Below are 18,205 nucleotides of genomic sequence, written 5' to 3' on the forward strand. Positions count from 1 at the left end.
TTGTGTTGTATTTTCTACTTTGTAGTGATGACAGAGGGAAAACAATACTAGGATTAGAGATCCTAAGCTACTAACTGATCTTATAAAATATCAGTTTGTGTACATTTGTCTCAGTGTTGCTGAATTTTGCTTAATTTGGCATCCAGAAACTGGTTCGTCCCTTCTTATATTAGGCCAACTATTTTCAACTCAACTCTGAATGAAGCTTCAGAGGCGGAACACAAGCACAAACTACTGTCCAGATTGATGAGGAGCCAGGTTCTGATGAAGACGACGATCTTCCACCACTTGAAGCAAACACCAACAGGAATAGACCACATGAACTAATTTCTCGACGGAATAACTAATTGAATTTTTTTGTCCAGTGCAAGATATTAGTTGTGTAACAAATTGTTAAATTCTCACATGTCAGATAGTGGTGCATTTCATGGCTTGATCTGTCTCTTTTTACTCTAGGCCAGCGGCAGACACGTCGCCTGCCTCCCCTGGCTTGCTCCTGGCCATCTAGCGTATGTCATGTGTTCTGCCTGAGAGTTTTTCTCCTTTTTTGCATATGCTATCTGTTCTGCCCACCTGTTAATTGCCGCCATTGTTTTCAGGAAGGTTTAGAGATTGAGGCTGAGTTTGGGCAGACCTCATCATTGTTGGTTTGTTTGGTATGGAGTAAGCTAGCCCAGGGGGAAAATAGTGAACCTGGCAGATGATGGTATGGAGTAACATGTTGTTCCATGCAATAGGACAATCTGAGATGGTAGAGATGTGGTTTCAGCACTTATTTTTTGGGCGACAATTTCAGGGGAGTAATGTGGCAGTGATTTCTCTCCCTTTATTATGATGAAGTTGTGGCTTGTATCAATGTTGTATCTGCAATTTGAAATATGTATATATGCCATGTCCGATTAGCAACACAAGACATTGGAATCTCCAAATTTCACGGCATTGATTCAGGTGTGTGCACTTCTTTTCTTGTTACGTGCTTGTTTTATACCTTCTTTTTGAATTGATGATTTTTCATATGATATAGTTCTCTGGCCAGTAGACCGGCCTACTAACTTCATTTATGGACAAAAATCAAGGGTGTACATCATCCTTATGGCTTATCTGGAAATGGCTTGCCATGTTTCTCAATTCTCTCCCAGCTACTACAACCACTGCTTGTACCCTTCACGCTTTCCTCAAGGTACGAATCTGCTTTAGGACCTCCTATTTATGTGCCATTGGTTAATTAGGGTTCTTATGTTCTTTTAGATGGCTAGTTCTGCTTTCCTGTTTACGAATTATGTGTCGTCGATAGGGCGCCCGTAAGGGCGCCTCATGTTCTAGTACTTACTAAGTTAGGCTCTAAGACGACTATGCATGTGTATCAGATAACTTAATATGATTCGTCCGAGTGTTCCAAAACCCCCTAATAAACCACATATAATCAGGATCACAAGATTAAGTAAACACAAATCACATACCAATATTTTAATGGTTACAAGTTACAATAAAATTACATTATACAAGATCGGAGTGATTACAAAGAGTGATTCAAAAGTATTACACTTGAAAACATTATAAAATATTTGTAAATTTGAAATACATGCTAACTTAAGTAGCAATCCTCATAAAAGACCATAAAGAAGGATATACTTATATAAGAAGACCGAGCCTACCAGCACTTAACACCATCCACAGCAGCACAAGTCTAATACATGCAACAATTGGGAATGAAGATATGGCAAGAGTAACATGTGCCCACCTTGTAGGAAGCTGGATGGTGGGGTGTTGTGCTCTTGAGTGGCGTGGACCGGTTCACATTTTGGATGATCTGTGGGAATGATTGACATATGCAATGGTTAAGTGATACATATGTCACGTGGTTAGGGATCCACTGCTAGGTATAATCGGTTCAAATCGTTGTTGCTCCTCGGTTATGAAGACTCAGCCTAGTGACCATCATTGTCGGGGACCATAATTAGGGGTACCCCCAAGACTCCTAAAACTCGGCTGGTGACCACCATCAGCACAAGCTGCAAAGGCCTGATGGGCGCAATACAGGTCAAAGCTTCGTCCACTCAAGGGACACGATCTCGCCTCGCCCGAGCCTAGCCTCGGGCAGGAACAGTAGACCCAGGCGGATTCACGCCTCGCCTGAGGGCCTCCTCAAGCAACGGGCGCACCTTCGACTCGCCTGAGGCCTAGCTCGGGCAGGATTCGCAGTGAAGCAACCTTGGCCAGATCGCCTCGCCAACCGACCGTATCGCAGGAGCATTCAATGCAAGGATCGCCTGACACCTTATCCTGACGCGCGCTCCTCAGTCGGCAGGGCCGAAGTGACCGCAGTCACTTTGCCCCTCCACTGACTGACCTGACAGGAAAACAGTGTCACCTGCCCTGCTCCGACTGCTGTGCCACCCGCCAGGGTGAGGCTGACAGCAGCCGAGTCCAACCTCAGGCGCCATAGGAAGCTCCACCTCGCCCGACCCCGGGGCTCGGCCTCCGCCTCGACCTCGAAAGACGGTCTCCGCCTCGCCCGACCCCAGGGCTCGGACTCAACCTAGACCTCAGAAGACAGTCTCCGCCTCGCTCGACCCCAGGGCTCGGACTCAACCTCGACCTCGGAAGACGGTCTCCGCCTCGCCCGACCCCAGGGCTCGGACTCAGCCTCGACCTCGGAAGACGGTCTCCGCCTCGCCCGACCCCAGGGCTCGGACTCAGCCTCGACCTCGGAGGAGTCACTGCCTCGCCCGACCTTGGGCTCGGACCGACCACGTTAGAGGGGGGTACATCATTACCCTACCCCTAGCTAGCTCAGGCTACGGGGAACAAGACCGGCGTCCCATCTGGCTCGCCCCGGTAAACAAGTAATGATGGCACCCCGCGTGCTCCCATGACGACGGCGGTTCTCAGCCCCCTACGGAAGCAAGGAGACGTCAGCAAGGACCCGACAACCCCGACAGCTGTGCTTCTACAGGGCTCAAGCGCTCCTCCAACGGCCACGACATCACATGCACAGGGCACTAAACACCTCTCCGACAGCCACGTCGGCATGTACATAGGGCCGTAGCTCCTCTCTGCCGGACACGTTAGCACATTGCTACATCCCCCATTGTACACCTGGACCCTCTCCTTACATCTATAAAAGGAAGGTCCAGGGCCCTCGTACGAGAAGGTGGCCGCGCAAGAGGACGGGCTGACGAACAGGCTCTCTCCCTCTCACGCGAACGCTTGTAACCCCATACTGCAAGCGCATCCACCCTGAGCGCAGGATAACACGAGCCGCGGTTCCCCTTTTTTCCCCCTTGTGTTCCATCTCGCGCTGACCCATTTGGGCTGGGACACGCAACGACAATTTACTCGTCGGTCCAGGGACCCCCCGGGTCGAAACGCCGACAGTTGGCGCGCCAGGTAGGGGCCTGCTGCGTGTTGACGAACAGCTTCCCGTCAAGCTCCAGATGGGTAGTCTCCAGCAACCTCTCCAGCCCAAGACGCTGCTCTGTTTCGGGAGTCTCGAGTTCATGTCCCTCGACGGTAGCTACGACATGGTACTCCTTCCTCCGCCGTGCGACAACGACAATGGCAGCCGTCAGCCCGCCCGACGGCGGCAGAATCGACGACGTCTTCCCCGCGTGGCGGAAGAGCAGCATCCGGGTCTGTCCCGTCACCTTCCCCGCCGTAGGAGGAGGAGGTGGGGCAACCATGGCCAAGAAGGAGGCGGCACCTCGTTGGCTGTCGAGCGAGTCGACGACGCTGGCGCCCCAGCGGGGGACACGTCGGGCGTTGACCTCGCGTCTGAGACGAAGACGAGCGTCGTTTCCCCGCAACACACCAACCCCAAGCGGACGGATGACGCCAGCACGCTCGCGAAGGACTTGTTGGGCGTTAGCCTCGTACCTGAGATAACGGTGCAGTCCGTCCCCGACGCGACTTCGTCACCATCCGTCGATCAAGAGGTACCGTCTGTTTTCCACCCTGTGCCTTTTAGATTCAGCTTCGACCCACCAAGCGACCTCGCTTTGGTGGACGCTTTCATAAAGGCATATCCTAACCTTCCGGGGTACCATATGTGGTCAACCTGGGACCGACTGATGGCCGTCTCGACCTACGGGCCCCTGGGTTCCGAGGAAGATGATGAGCCCGACTCTGGTTGGGATTTCTCTGGGCTCGGTAACCCCAGTGCCATGCGAGACTTCATGATCGCATGTGACTACTGCCTCTCCGATTACTCCGATGGTGGCCACAGCCTTGACGACGAGGACTGTGGCCCAAGTCGCGAATGTTTCCACGTCGATCTAGGGGGTCTCGACGAAGGCAACCACCTTGGTATGCCGGAGGACGGTGATCCCCTAGGCCTGCGCCTCACGTTGACATCCTTCGGGAGCTAGCTGTGGTCCCAGTCTCTGCGGGGGGTCAGGACACACAGCTCGAGCAAATCCGCGAGATGCAGGCCAGGCTCGACGAGGAAGCAGGTCAACTTGTGCAGCTCCGGCAGAACATTGGGCAGGAGTGGGCAGGCCGAGCACCAGCCGGAGAAGCGCGTCATCTGGCCCAGGACGTCCAGCACCGCATCTCTGACGATGCCAGGGCAAGGCTGCCCCCGGCTTCCAGTGGGGTCGGCCAGAACCTGGCTGCAGTAGCAATACTACTCTGAGCGATGCTGGAGCCATCCACCACCGAGGGGCGGCGTATCCAGGGAGAACTCAAGAATCTCCTGGAGGATGCCGCGGTCCGACGGGCCGAAAGCTCTGCCTCCCGAAGGCAGGGGTACCCCCGGAGCATCGCGCCGCGACTCCCCGATTCATGCGGGAAGCCTCGGTCCACACCGGGCGCACGCGAGACGCGACGCCTACAGCCCCAGGTCACCTCGGCAACGAGCACCACCGCCGCGACCGTCGAGCCCACCTCGACGAGAAGGTGCACCGAGGCTACCACCCCAGGCGTGGGGGACGCTACGACAGCAGGGAGGATCGGAGTCCCTCGCCCGAACCACCCCGTCCGCAAGCTTTCAGCCGGGCCATACGACGGGCGCCATTCCCGACCCGGTTTCGAGCCCCGACTACCATCACCAAGTACTCGGGGGAAACAAGGCCGGAACTGTGGCTCGCGGACTACTGGCTGGCCTGCCAGCTGGGTGGAACGGACGATGACAACCTCATCATCCGCAACCTCCCCCTGTTCCTTTCCGACGCCGCCCGGGCCTGGCTGGAGCATCTGCCTCCTGCGTAGATCTCCTGAGAGCACCTAGAGGGGGGGGGGTGAATAGGTGATCCTGTAAAACTTCAAAACTTTAAGCCCCAAAACTTGATTAGGCGTTAGCACAGTTTATGCCAAGTGGCTAGAGAGGAGTCAAAACACAATAACCACAAGAATTCAATCACAGAGATGACACAGTGGTTATCCCGTGGTTCGGCCAAGTACAAAACTTGCCTACTCCACGTTGTGGCGTCCCAACGGACGAGAGTTGCACTCAACTCCTCTCAAGTGATCCAATGATCAACTTGAATACCACGGTGTTCTTGCTTTTCTTTTCTCAATCCCGTTTGCGAGGAATCTCCACAACTTGGAGCCTCTCGCCCTTACAAAAGATGTTCACAGAGAATCACAGAGCAAGGGAGGGATTAGCAACTCACACACGACACAAAGATCACAGCGAATACGCACACACAAGACCCAGACTTGAGCTCAAAAGACTAGCACACTAGAACGGAGCTCAAATCACTAGAATGTCGAACAAGTGCGCAAGATTGATGTGTGAGTGATCAAGAGTGCTCAAGGAATGCTTGGTGTTTTCCTCCATGCGCCTAGGGGTCCCTTTTATAGCCCCAAGGCAGCTAGGAGCCGTTGAGAGCACATCTGGAAGGCTATTCTTGCCTTCTGTCGTCGGGCGCACCGGACAGTCCGGTGCACACCGGACACTGTCCGGTGCCCGATTTGTTTCCATAAAAAGCGAAGCCGACCGTTGCCGACCGTTGCAGATCTGGCGCACCGGACAGTCCGGTGCACACCGGACAGTCCGGTGCTCCCTTCCGACCGTTGGCTCGGCCACGTGTCGCGCGCTGATCGCGCGGCCGACCGTTGGCCCGGCCGACCGTTGGCTCACCGGACAGTCCGGTGCACACCGGACAGTCCGGTGAATTTTAACCGAAGTCGCCGGAGAAAAACCCGAGAGCGGCCTCTTCGGCCGAGGCAGCCTGGCGCACCGGACACTGTCCGGTGCACCACCGGACACTGTCCGGTGCACCACCGGACAGTCCGGTGCCCCAGACCGAAACAGCCCCTTGGCTGTACACAGCCAAGTCTTCTCTTCTCTTCTTTTATCTGTTTCTAACACTTAGACAAATATATTAGTACACAAAACCAATGTACTAAGGCTTAGAAACATACCTTAACTTGTGATTTGCACTTTGTACATCAATGGGCATATTTTCACATTAAGCACTTGTGTTTGCACTCAATCACCAAAATACTTAGAAATGGCCCAAGGGCACATTTCCCTTTCAATCTCCCCCTTTTTGGTGATTTATGCCAACACAACATAAAGCAACTAGAACAAGTGCAAAATCACTTCAAATAAAAACTGACTTTGAGTTTTATTCAATTTTGGCATATATGGATCATCTTTTGCCACCGCTTGGTTCGTTTTTGCAAATCAAACTCACATCTCTATCTCTAAGTCAAACACACATGTTGAAGCATAAAAAGAGTCATTCCAAAAGAGATTGATCAAAGATTTCAAAAACTCCCCCATAATCAACACTTCTCCCCACAAGAAGCCAACTTTTGAACATAGAGACAATAAGAGACAATAAAAGCTTTTGACAAAACAAAAACTCTATTCTACTATTTTCAAAATTTCTCAAGTGGTAGCTGATCCATTTATCACTTTGGCCTTTATTTTCTCCCCCTTTGGCATCAAGCACCAAAACGGGATCAATCTTGGCCCCTTAACCCCATTGCCTCACAAAAATCTTCAATTAAGATCAAATGGCAATAAGAGTTCATGAGATGAACTTGGAATTAGTTACCCTCTCATCGGAGTGCAGTGGAAGTCTTTCATGGTCCAAGTCCACCTTTTCCCTTTCAATTCTCCTTCGAGACTAAGTCAAACAAACTCAAGCATATGGTTAGTCTCAAAGGGTCAAGTTGTAACACATCTCCCCCTAAAACTGTGCATCACTTTGCAACGGACTTGTGAGGTCCAGGGAGTGTTTGTACAACTTGAGCACCACAATAAACAACAAAATGCAAAATGAACATGATCAAAGGCATAAACACATGTATGCTACAATTCAATCCAAGTTTCGCGAATCTAAGACATTTAGCTCACTACGCAGCCTGCAAAAGGTCTTCTCATCTAAAGGCTTGGTAAAGATATCGGCTAGCTGGTTCTCGGTGCTAACATGAAACACTTCGATATCCCCCTTTTGCTGGTGGTCTCTCAAAAAGTGATGCCGGATGTCTATGTGCTTTGTGCGGCTGTGTTCAACAGGATTTTCCGCCATGCGGATAGCACTCTCATTATCACATAGGAGTGGGACTTTGCTCAGATTGTAGCCAAAGTCCCGGAGGGTTTGCCTCATCCAAAGTAGTTGCGCGCAACACTGACCTGCGGCAACGTACTCGGCCTCAGCGGTGGATAGGGCAACGGATGTCTGTTTCTTAGAGTTCCATGACACAAGGGACCTTCCTAAGAATTGGCACGTCCCCGATGTACTCTTCCTATCGACCTTACATCCAGCATAGTCGGAGTCTGAGTATCCAACTAAGTCAAAGGTAGACCCCTTTGGATACCAGAGCCCGAAGCAAGGCGTAGCAACCAAATATCTAAGAATTCGCTTCACCGCCACTAAGTGACATTCCTTAGGATCGGATTGAAATCTAGCACACATGCATACGCTAAGCATAATATCCGGTCTACTAGCACATAAGTAAAGCAAAGAACCTATCATTGACCGGTATGCTTTTTGATCAACAGACTTACCTCCTTTGTTGAGGTCGGTGTGTCCGTCGGTCCCCATCGGAGTCTTTGCGGGCTTGGCGTCCTTCATCCCAACCCGCTTTAGCAGATCTTGCGTGTACTTCGTTTGGGAGATGAAGGTGCCGTCCTTGAGTTGCTTCACTTGGAACCCAAGGAAGTAGTTCAACTCGCCCATCATCGACATCTCGAATTTCTGCGTCATCACCCTGCTAAACTCTTCACAAGACTTTTGGTTAGTAGAACCAAATATTATGTCATCGACATAAATTTGGCACACAAACAAATCACCATCACAAGTCTTGGTAAAAAGAGTTGGATCGGCTTTCCCAACCTTGAAAGCATTAGCAATTAAGAAATCTCTAAGGCATTCATACCATGCTCTTGGGGCTTGCTTAAGTCCATAGAGCGCCTTAGAGAGCTTACACACATGGTCGGGGTACCGTTCATCCTCGAAGCCAGGGGGTTGCTCCACGTACACCTCCTCCTTGATTGGCCCGTTGAGGAAAGCGCTCTTCACATCCATTTGGAACAACCTGAAAGAATGGTGAGCGGCATATGCTAGCAAGATACGAATTGATTCTAGCCTAGCCACAGGAGCAAAAGTCTCCTCGAAATCCAAACCTGCGACTTGGGCATAACCTTTTGCCACAAGTCGAGCCTTGTTTCTCGTCACCACCCCGTGCTCGTCTTGTTTGTTGCGGAACACCCACTTGGTTCCCACAACATTTTGCTTGGGACGAGGCACCAGTGTCCAAACTTCATTGCGCTTGAAGTTGTTTAACTCCTCTTGCATGGCCAACACCCAATCCGGATCTAGCAAGGCCTCTTCTACCCTGAAAGGCTCAATAGAAGAGACAAAGGAGTAATGTTCACAAAAATTAACTAATCGAGATCGAGTAGTTACTCCCTTGCTAATGTCACCCAGAATTTGATCGACGGGATGATCCCTTTGAATCATCGCTCGAACTTGGGTTGGAGGTGCCGGTTGCGCTTCTTCCTCCATCACTTGCTCATCTTGCGCTCCCCCTTGACCAAGTGCCTCCACTTGAGGTACCTGTTCGTCATCTTCGGTTGGGGGATGCACCATAGTTGAGGAAGAAGGTTGATCTTGCTCTTCTTGTTCCTGTGGTCGCACATCACCAATCGCCATGGTTCGTATAGCGGCCGTCGGAACATCTTCTTCATCTACATCATCAAGATCAACAACTTGCTCTCTTGGAGAGCCATTAGTCTCATCAAATACAACGTCGCTAGAGACTTCAATCAAACCCGATGATTTGTTGAAGACTCTATATGCCTTTGTATTTGAGTCATAACCTAACAAAAACCCTTCTACAGCTTTGGGAGCAAACTTAGAATTTCTACCCTTCTTCACTAGAATGTAGCATTTACTCCCAAATACACGAAAGTACGATACATTGGGTTTGTTACCGGTTAGTAGCTCATACGACGTCTTCTTGAGGAGGCGATGAAGGTAGACCCTGTTGATGGCGTGGCAAGCAGTGTTAACGGCTTCCGTCCAAAAGCATTCGGGGGTCTTGAACTCTCCTAGCATCGTCCTTGCCATATCGATGAGCGTCCTGTTCTTCCTCTCTACCACACCATTTTGTTGTGGTGTGTAGGGAGCGGAGAACTCGTGCTTGATCCCCTCTTCTTCAAGGAACTCCTCCACTTGAAGGTTCTTGAACTCGGATCCGTTGTCGCTCCTTATCTTCTTCACTTTGAGCTCAAACTCATTTTGAGCTCTCCTGAGGAAGCGTTTGAGAGTCCCTTGGGTTTCGGACTTTTCCTGCAAAAAGAACACCCAAGTGAAGCGGGAAAAGTCATCAACAATAACTAAACCATACTTACTTCCTCCTATGCTCAGATAGGCGACGGGTCCAAAAAGGTCCATATGCAGCATCTCCAAGGGTCTTGATGTCGTCATCACATTTTTGATGTGATGAGAGCCTCCCACCTGTTTCCCTGCTTGACAAGCTGCACAAGGTCTATCTTTTTCGAATTGAACATTAGTTAGTCCTATCACGTGTTCTCCCTTTAGAAGTTTGTGAAGATTCTTCATCCCCACATGTGCCAAGCGGCGATGCCACAGCCAGCCCATGCAAGTCTTAGCCATTAAGCATGCATCTAGACCGGCCTCTTCTTTTGCAAAATCTACTAAATAAAGTTTGCCGTCTAATACACCCTTAAAAGCTAGTGAACCATCACTTCTTCTAAAGACAGACACATCTACATTAGTGAATAGACAATTATACCCCATGCTGCACAATTGACTAACAGATAGTAAATTGTAACCAAGAGACTCTACTAAAAACACATTGGAAATAGAATGCTCATTGGAAATTGCAATTTTACCTAACCCTTTTACCTTGCCTTGATTCCCATCACCGAATATGATTGAATCTTGGGAATCTTTATTCTTGACGTAGGAGGTGAACATTTTCTTCTCCCCCGTCATATGGTTTGTGCATCCGCTGTCGATAATCCAGCTTGAACCCCCGGATGCATAAACCTGCAAGGCAAATTTAGGCTTGGGTCTTAGGTACCCAACTTATGTTGGGTCCTACAAGGTTAGCACAAATCTTCTTAGGGACCCAAATGCAAGTTTTATCACCTTTGCATTTAGCCCCTAACTTCCTAGCAATTATCTTTCTATTCTTTCTACAAATTGCAAAGGAAGCATTCAAAGCATGATATATTGTAGAAAATTCATTTACTACTTTCCTAGGAGCATTATGAACAACACTCCTTCTAGGCACATGATGAATAGCATTTCTTTTAGGAACAACATTTCTCCTAGTAACATTTCTATCATACACATTAGAGGAACTAGGAGCAAACATGGCATGAGAATCATGAACATATGAATCAAAAGCATCATGACTTACATTTCTAGTTTGTCTTCTTTCATGATACAAAAAGGCATGGTTCCTCTTAGCACTAGTAGCCATAGGGGCCTTCCCTTTCTCCTTGGCGGGAATGGGAGCCTTATGGCTTGTTAAGTTCTTGGCTTCCCTCTTGAAGCCAAGTCCATCCTTAATTGAGGGGTGTCTACCAACCGTGTAGGCATCCCTAGCAAATTTTAGTTTTTCAAAATCACTTTTGCTAGTCTTAAGTTGAGCATTAAGACTAGCCACTTCATCACTTAATTTTGAAATGGAAACTAAGTGTTCACTACAAGCATTAACATCAAAATCCTTACACCTAGTGCAAATTGTAATATTTTCAACATACGAGTTACTTGCTATTTCTAGTTTAGTAGTTAAATCTTTAATTTCACCTTTTAAAGAAGAAATGGTTTCATTACAAGTAGAAAGTTCACAAGAAAGTATTCCATTTCTTTTAACTTCTAGAGCAAGTGAATTTTGAGCACTAACAAATTTATCATGTTCTTCATATAAGAGATCTTCTTGTTTCTCTAAGGTTCTATCCTTTTCATTTAAGGCATCAATCAACTCATTAATCTTAGCTATCTTAGTTCTATCCAATCCCTTGAATAAACTAGAGTAATCAATTTCATCCTCACTAGATTCATCACCACTAGAAGAATCATAAGTATTAGCATTACGAGTGATTACCTTCTTTTCCCTTGCCATGAGGCAAGTGTGATGCTCGTTGGGGAAGAGAGCCGATTTGTTGAAGGCGGTGGCGGCGAGTCCTTCATTGTCGGAGTCGGACGAGGAGCAATCCGAGTCCCACTCCTTGCCTAGATGCGCCTCGCCCTTTGCCTTCTTGTAATGCTTCTTCTTTTCCCTCTTGTTTCCCTTTTCCTGGTCACTATCATTATCGGGACAGTTAGCAATAAAATGACCAAGCTTACCGCATTTGAAGCATGATCGCTTCCCCTTGGTCTTAGTCTTGCTCGGCTGTCCATTGCGACCCTTTAGCACCGTCTTGAATCTCTTGATAATGAGGGCCATTTCTTCTTCATTAAGACCGGCCGCCTCAATTTGCGCCACCTTGCTAGGAAGCGACTCCTTGCTCCTCGTTGCCTTTAGAGCAATGGGTTGAGGCTCGTGGAGTGGACCGTTCAATGCGTCGTCAACGTATCTTGCCTCCTTGATCATTATCCGCCCGCTCACGAATTTTCCAAGCACTTCCTCGGGCGTCATCATCGTGTACCTGGGATTCTCACGAATATTGTTCACGAGATGAGGATCAAGAACGGTAAAGGACCTGAGCATTAGGCGGACGACGTCGTGATCCATCCAACGCGTGCTTCCGTAGCTCCTTATTTTGTTGATAAGGGTCTTGAGCCGGTTGTAGGTTTGAGTTGGCTCCTCTCCCCTTATCATGGCGAATCGTCCAAGCTCGCCCTCCACCAACTCCATCTTGGTGAGCATGGTGATGTCGTTCCCCTCGTGAGAGATCTTGAGGGTGTCCCATATCTGCTTGGCATTGTCCAAGCCACTCACCTTATTGTATTCTTCCCTGCACAAAGATGCTAAGAGAACAGTAGTAGCTTGTGCATTTCTATGAATTTGTTCATTTATAAGCATAGGGCTATCCGAGCTATCAAATTTCATTCCATTCTCCACAATCTCCCATATGCTTGGATGGAGAGAGAATAAGTGACTACGCATTTTGTGACTCCAAAATCCGTAGTCCTCCCCATCAAAGTGTGGGGGTTTGCCAAGAGGAATGGAAAGCAAATGCGAATTCGAACTATGTTGAATACGAGAATAATCAAATGAAAAGTTCGAATTGACCGTCTTTTTATAGTCGTGGTCGTCGTCCTTTTGGGAAGAAGAGGACTCATCGCTGTCGTAGTAGACGATCTCCTTGATGCGTCTTGTCTTCTTCTTCTTCCCATCTTTTCGCTTGTGGCCCGAGCCCGAGTCATTGGACTTGTCATCCCTTGGCTCGTTGACGAAGGACTCCTTCTCCTTGTCGTTGATCACAATTCCCTTCCCCTTAGGATCCATCTCTTCGGGCGGTTAGTCCCTTTCTTGAAGAGAATGGTTCTGATACCAATTGAGAGCACCTAGAGGGGGGGGGTGAATAGGTGATCCTGTAAAACTTCAAAACTTTAAGCCCCAAAACTTGATTAGGCGTTAGCACAGTTTATGCCAAGTGGCTAGAGAGGAGTCAAAACACAATAACCACAAGAATTCAATCACAGAGATGACACAGTGGTTATCCCGTGGTTCGGCCAAGTACAAAACTTGCCTACTCCACGTTGTGGCGTCCCAACGGACGAGAGTTGCACTCAACTCCTCTCAAGTGATCCAATGATCAACTTGAATACCACGGTGTTCTTGCTTTTCTTTTCTCAATCCCGTTTGCGAGGAATCTCCACAACTTGGAGCCTCTCGCCCTTACAAAAGATGTTCACAGAGAATCACAGAGCAAGGGAGGGATTAGCAACTCACACACGACACAAAGATCACAGCGAATACGCACACACAAGACCCAGACTTGAGCTCAAAAGACTAGCACACTAGAACGGAGCTCAAATCACTAGAATGTCGAACAAGTGCGCAAGATTGATGTGTGAGTGATCAAGAGTGCTCAAGGAATGCTTGGTGTTTTCCTCCATGCGCCTAGGGGTCCCTTTTATAGCCCCAAGGCAGCTAGGAGCCGTTGAGAGCACATCTGGAAGGCTATTCTTGCCTTCTGTCGTCGGGCGCACCGGACAGTCCGGTGCACACCGGACACTGTCCGGTGCCCGATTTGTTTCCATAAAAAGCGAAGCCGACCGTTGCCGACCGTTGCAGATCTGGCGCACCGGACAGTCCGGTGCACACCGGACAGTCCGGTGCTCCCTTCCGACCGTTGGCTCGGCCACGTGTCGCGCGCTGATCGCGCGGCCGACCGTTGGCCCGGCCGACCGTTGGCTCACCGGACAGTCCGGTGCACACCGGACAGTCCGGTGAATTTTAACCGAAGTCGCCGGAGAAAAACCCGAGAGCGGCCTCTTCGGCCGAGGCAGCCTGGCGCACCGGACACTGTCCGGTGCACCACCGGACACTGTCCGGTGCACCACCGGACAGTCCGGTGCCCCAGACCGAAACAGCCCCTTGGCTGTACACAGCCAAGTCTTCTCTTCTCTTCTTTTATCTGTTTCTAACACTTAGACAAATATATTAGTACACAAAACCAATGTACTAAGGCTTAGAAACATACCTTAACTTGTGATTTGCACTTTGTACATCAATGGGCATATTTTCACATTAAGCACTTGTGTTTGCACTCAATCACCAAAATACTTAGAAATGGCCCAAGGGCACATTTCCCTTTCATCTCCAACTGGGACGACCTGGTGAAAGCCTTCACCGGCAACTTCCAGGGCACATACGTGCGCCCTGGGAACTCCTGGGATCTCCAAAGCTGCCGCCAGCAGTCGGGGGAATCCCTGCGAGACTACATCCGGCGATTTTCGAAGCAGCGCACCGAGCTGCCCAACATCACCGACTCAGATGTCATCGGCGCGTTCCTCGCCGACACCACTTGCCGCGACCTGGTGAGCAAGCTGGGTCGCAAGACTCCCACCAGGGCGAGCGAGCTGATGGACATCGCCACCAAGTTCGCCTCTGGTCAGAAGGCGGTCAAGGCCATCTTCCAGAAGGACAAGCAGCCTCAGGGGCGCCAGCCGGAAGACGTCCCTGAGGCGTCCGCTCAGCGCGGCACGAGGAAGAAGGGCAAGAAGAAGTCGCAAGCGAAACGCGACGCCGCCGACGCAGATCTTGTCGCCGCCGCCGAGCACAGGAACCCTCGGAAGCCTCTCGGAGGGGCCAACCTGTTCGACAAGATGCTCAAGGAGTCGTGCCCCTATCATCAGGGTCCCGTCAAGCACACCCTTGAGGAGTGCGTCATGCTTTGGCGCTACTTCCATAAGGCTGGGCCCCGGCGGAAGGTGGCAAAGGCCATGACAACGACAAGAAGGAGGGCCACAAAGCGGAGGAGTTCCCTGAGGTCCACGACTGCTTCATGATCTACGGTGGGCAAGTGGCGAACGCCTCGGCTCGGCACCGTAAGCAGGAGCGCCGGGAGGTTTGCTCGGTGAAGGTAGCGGCGCCAGTCTACCTAGACTGGTCCGACAAGCCCATCACCTTCGACCAAGGCGACCACTCCGACCGCGTGCCGAGCCCGGGGAAGTACCCGCTCGTTGTCTATCCCGTCATCGGCAATGTCAGGCTTACCAAGGTCCTCATGGACGGAGGCAGCAGCTTCAATATCATCTACGCCGAGACCCTCGGGCTCTTGCAGATCGATCTGTCCACGATCCGGGCCGGTGCGGCGCCCTTTCACGGGATCATCCCCGGGAAGCGCGTCCAACCCCTTGGGCAACTCGATCTGCCCGTCTGCTTCGGGACTCCCTCCAACTTCCGAAAGGAAACCCTCACGTTCGAGGTGGTCGGGTTCCGAGGAACCTACCACGCAGTGCTGGGGAGACCATGCTACGCCAAGTTCATGGTCGTCCCCAACTACAGCTACCTCAAGCTCAAGATGCCGGGCCCCAATGGGGTCATCACCGTCGGATCCACGTACCGACACGTGTACGAATGCGACGTGGAGTGCGTGGAGTACGCTGAGGCCCTCGCCGAATCCGAGGCCCTCATCACCGACATGGAGAGCCTCTCCAAGGAGGTGCCAGATGCGAAGCGCCACGCCGGCAACTTCGAGCCAGCAGAGGCGGTTAAGTCCGTCCCTCTCGACCCCAGCAACGACGCCTCCAAGCAAGTCTGGATCGGCTTCGAGCTCGACCCCAAATAGGAAGCAATGCTCGTCGACTTTCTTCGTGCGAACGCCGAGGTTTTTGCGTGGAGTCCCTTGGACATGCCTGGCATACCGAGGGATGTCGCCGAGCACTCGCTGGATATCCGAGCTGGAGCCCGACCCGTGAAGCAGCCTCTGCGCCGATTCGACGAAGAAAAGCGCAGAGCCATAGGCGAGGAGATCCACAAGCTGGTGGTTGCATGGTTCATCAAAGAGGTATTCCATCCCGAATGGCTAGCCAACCCTGTGCTTGTGAAAAAGAAAGGTGGGAAGTGGAGGATGTGTGTAGACTACACTGGTCTAAACAAAGCATGTCCGAAGGTTCCCTACCCTCTACCTCGCATCGATCAAATCGTGGATTCCACTGCTGGGTGCGAAACCCTGTCATTCCTTGATGCCTACTCAGGGTATCACCAAATCAGGATGAAAGAGTCCGACCAGCTCGCGACCTCTTTCATCACACCCTTTGGCATGTACTGCTATATTACTATGCCATTCGGTTTAAGGAATGCAGGCGCGACATACCAAAGGTGCATGAACCATGTGTTCGGAGAGCACATTGGCCGAATGGTCGAGGCTTAAGTCGATGACATCGTAGTCAAGACGAGGGAAGCCTCCGACCTCCTCTCTGACCTTGAAACGACATTCAAGTGTCTCAAGGCGAATGGCGTAAAACTCAACCCCAAGAAGTGTGTCTTTGGAGTCCCCCGAGGCATGCTCCTGGGGTTCATCGTCTCCGAGCGGGGCATCGAGGCCAACCCGAAGAAAATCGCGGCCATCACCAACATGGGGCCTATCAAGGACTTGAAAGGAGTACAGAGGGTCATGGGATGCCTTGCGGCTCTGAGCCGCTTCATCTTGCGCCTCGGCGAAAGAGGCCTACCCCTGTACCACCTCTTAAGGAAGACCGAGTGCTTCACTTGGACCCCCGAGGCCGATGAAGCCCTCGGGAACTTAAAGGCGCTCCTTACAAGCGCGCCCATCTTGGTGCCCCCGCTGCCGGAGAAGCCCTCTTGATCTACGTAGCCGCAACCACTCAGGTGGTCAGCGTCACGATCGTGGTCGAGAGACGAGAAGAAGGGCATGCATTGCTCGTCCAGAGGCCGGTCTACTTCATCAGTGAGGTACCGTCCGAGACCAAAATCTGCTACCCGCAAATTCATAAGCTACTGTACGCGGTAATTCTGACGCGGCGAAAGTTGCGACACTACTTCGAGTCTCATCTGGTAACTGTGGTGTCATCCTTCCCCCTGGGGGAGATCATCTAGTGCCGAGAGGCCTCGGGTAGGATTGCAAAGTGGGCGGTGGAGATCATGGGCGAGACAATCTCGTTCGCTCCTCGGAAGGCCATCAAGTCCCAAGTCTTGGCGGACTTTGTGGCTGAATGGGTCGACACCCAGCTTCCAGCAGCTCCGATCCAACCGGAACTCTGGACCATGTTTTTCGACGGGTCGCTGATGAAAACAGGAGCGGGTGCGGGCCTGCTCTTCATCTCACCCCTCGGGAAGCACCTCCACTACGTGCTGCGCCTCCATTTCCCGGCGTCAAACAACATGGCCGAGTACGAGGCTCTGGTTAATGGGTTGCGCATCGCCATCGAGCTAGGGGTTCGGCGCCTCGACGCTCGTGGAAACTCGTAGCTCGTCATCGACCAAGTCATGAAAAACTCCCATTGCCGCGACCCGAAGATGGAAGCCTACTGCGACGAGGTTTGGCGCCTGGAAGACAAGTTCTACGGGCTTGAGCTCAACCACGTCGCTCGACGATACAACGAGACTGCGGACGAGCTTGCTAAAATAGCCTCAGGGCAGATAACGGTTTCCCCGGACGTCTTCTCCCGAGACCTACATCAACCCTCCGTCAAGACCGATGACACGCCCGAGCCCGGGGAGGCCTCGGCCCAGCCCGAGGCACCCTCGGCCCCCGAGGGTGAGGCACTGCGTGTCGAGGAAGAGCGGAATGGGGTCACGCCTAATCAAAACTGGCAGACCCCGTACCTGCAATATCTCCACCGAGGAGAGCTACCCCTCGACAGAGCCGAAGCTCGGCGACTGGCGTGGCGCGCCAAGTCGTTCGTCTTGTTGGGAGATGAGAAGGAGCTCTATCACCGTAGCCCCTCAGGCATCCTCCAGCGATGCATATCCATCGCCGAAGGTCAGGAGCTATTGCAATAAATACACTCGGGGGCTTGCGGTCATCACGCAGCACCTCGAGCCCTCGTTGGAAACGCCTTCTGACAAGGTTTCTACTGGCCAACCGCGGTGGCCGACGCCACTAGGATTGTACGCACCTGCCAAGGGTGTCAATTATACGCAAGGCAGACACACCTGTCCGCTCAGGCCCTGCAAACAATACCCATCACCTGGCCGTTTGCTGTGTGGGGTCTGGACCTCGTGGGTCTCTTGCAGAAGGCACCCGGGGGCTTCACGCACCTGCTGGTCGCTATCGACAAATTCTCCAAGTGGATTGATGTCCGACCCCTAAACAGCATCAGGTCCGAACAGGTGGTGGCGTTCTTCACCAACA

General features: G+C 51.3%; 1 long non-coding RNA gene across 1 annotated transcript in view; it reads left to right on the forward strand.

Annotated features, from left to right (window-relative positions):
* Window positions 1–345: 345 nt before the first annotated feature.
* LOC103638917 (uncharacterized) overlaps window positions 346–18,205 on the forward strand; it is a 47,955-nt gene continuing 30,095 nt past the window's right edge. Inside the window, exons 1-4 of the long non-coding RNA XR_002266059.2 lie at window positions 346–509; window positions 600–706; window positions 797–948; window positions 1,025–1,180. This is a non-coding gene — a long non-coding RNA (uncharacterized lncRNA). The remainder of the gene's footprint in view (window positions 510–599; window positions 707–796; window positions 949–1,024; window positions 1,181–18,205) is intronic.

Source organism: Zea mays, chromosome 9 (genome assembly GCF_902167145.1).
Source record: "Zea mays cultivar B73 chromosome 9, Zm-B73-REFERENCE-NAM-5.0, whole genome shotgun sequence".
In the NCBI taxonomy this organism is placed as follows: Eukaryota; Viridiplantae; Streptophyta; class Magnoliopsida; order Poales; family Poaceae; genus Zea; species Zea mays.